We start from the raw sequence: 2,495 nt of genomic DNA on the forward strand, positions 1-2,495 counted from the left end.
GACAGTGATCTTGGGTTTTCTCTGGAGTGCCATCGAGGAAATCAAGGCTCCTTTCACGTTTGATGTGGAACACGGAATTACTCTGCATGCAGTGCAGGGGAATCTGGCCTCATCTCACGGCGAGGGGGAAGTCTCATGGTTTTTCTCGAGTTCCGGCAGGAACCTGGGGTATATTCTCGAGTTACGACGGGGAGGGCCCTTCCAGACACGTGTTTGTTCAGCGACGTCAGGACTCCTGCCTAGGTGCGAGGGACACCTCGGGATTCTCCTCGAGTCTTGGCATGGCAATTGGGACGCGTCTCCACGTGAGGCGGGATACCCAGGGTCCCTTTCCACGTGCCACAGGGATCCTGGGACTCCTATCCATTTTCAAGAGGAGTCAGGCATCGTCTCCTTTGGAAGCATTGATCTCCGCGGACCTCTCGAGTTTTCAAAGGATGTGAGGCCTCCGGTCTCGATGAGGGGGAGGACTAGGTCTTTCTCTGTGGTCTCCACAGGGGATTCAGACATCCCTTCGTCTTGGGAGATGCAAGACGAGCCTGCATTCAATTCACTGCAGGGATATCCGGCCTTACTTCGAGTCAGAGCATCTCGGCGTCCATTCCACTTGAGGCCACAAACTCAGGGTCCCTCTCACATACCTGTAGCTGAGAGAAGCCTCCTCTTGAGGTGCTTGTGGAAAGTTGGTATTCCTCTTGAGTCGAAGCCAGGGACTAAGCTCTCATCTCGAGTTGATTTGGGGTCCACGGAGCCCTTTCGTGTTGCTCCAGTGACCTCAGGAACCCTCTAGACTTGAGACAGTGATCTTGGGTTTTCTCTGGAGTGCCATCAAGGAAATCAAGGCTCCTTTCACGTTTGATGTGGAACACGGATTTGCTCTGCACGCAGTGCATCGGAATCGGGCCTCATCTCGCGGCGAGCGGGAAGTCTCATGGTTTTTCTCGAGTTGCGGCCGGAACCTGGGGTATATTCTCGAGTTACTAAGGGGAGGGCCCTTCCAGACACGTGTTTGTTCAGCGACGTCAGGACTCCTGCCTAGGTGCGAGGGACACCTCGGGATTCTCCTCGAGACTTGGCATGGCAATTGGGACGCGTTTCCACTTGAGGCGGGAGAACTAGGGTCCCTTTCCACGTGCCACAGAGATCCTGGGACTCCTATCCATTTTCAAGAGGAGTCAGGCATCGTATCCTTTGGAAGCATTGATCTCCGCAGACGTCTTGAATTTTCAAAGGATGTTAGGCCTCCAGTCGTGAAGAGGTGGAGAACTAGGTCTTCTCTGTGGTCTCCACAGGGGATTCAGACATCCGTTCGTCTTGGGAGATGCAAGACGAGCCTGCATTCAATTCACTGCAGGAATATCCGGCCTTACTTCGAGTCAGAGCATCTCGGTGTCCATTCCACTTGAGGCCACAAACTCAGGGTCCCTCTCACATACCTGTAGCTGAGAGAAGCCTCCTCTTGACGTGCTTGTGGAAAGTTGGTATTCCTCTTGAGTCGAAGCCAGGGACTAAGCTCTCATCTCGAGTTAATTTGGGGTCCAGGGAGACCTTTCTTGTTGCTCCAGTGACCTCAGGATCCGTCTAGACTTGAGACAGTCATCTTGGGTTTTCTCTGGAGTGCCATAGAGGAAATCAAGGCTCCTTTCACGTTTGATGTGGAACACGGAATTGCTCTGCATGCAGTGCAGGGGAATCGGGCCTCATCTCGCGGCAAGGGTTATGTCTCATGGTTTTTATCAAGTTGCGGCCGGAACATGGGGTATATTCTCGACTTACGACGGGGACGGCCCTTCCAGACACGTGTTTGTTCAGCGACGTCAGGACTCCTACCTAGGTGTGAGGGACAACTCTGGATTCTCCTCGAGTCCTGACATGGCAATTGGGACGCTTCTCCACTTGAGGCGGGAGACCCAGGGTCCCTTTCCACGTGCCACACGGATCCTGGGACTCCTATCCATTTTCAAGAGAAGTCAGCCATCGTCTCCTTTGGAAGCATTGATCTCCGCGGACCTCTCGACTTTTCAAAGGATATGAGGCTTCCGGTCGCCATGAGGTGGAGAACGAGGTCTTTCTCTGTGGTCTCCACAGGGGATTCAGACATCCCTTCGTCTTGGGAGATGCAAGACGAGCCTGCATTCAATTCACTGCAGGGATATCCGGCTTAAATTCGAGTCAGAGGTTCTCGGTGTCCATTCCACTTGAGGCCACAACCTCAGGGTCGCTCTCTCATACCTGTAGCTGAGAGAAGCCTCCTCTTGAGGTGCTTGTGGAAAGTTGGTATACCTCTTGAGTCGAAGCCAGGGACTAAGCTCTCATCTCGAGTTGATTTGGGGTCCACGGAGCCCTTTCGTGTTGCTACAGTGACCTCAGGATCCCTCTAGACTTGAGACAGTGATCTTGGGTTTTCTCTGGAGTGCCATCAAGGAAATCAAGGCTCCTTTCACTTTTGATGTGGAATACGGAATTGCTCTGCACGCAGGGCAGGGGAATCGGGC

This window comes from Dama dama, chromosome 25 (genome assembly GCF_033118175.1).
Source record: "Dama dama isolate Ldn47 chromosome 25, ASM3311817v1, whole genome shotgun sequence".
NCBI classification, from domain to species: Eukaryota; Metazoa; Chordata; class Mammalia; order Artiodactyla; family Cervidae; genus Dama; species Dama dama.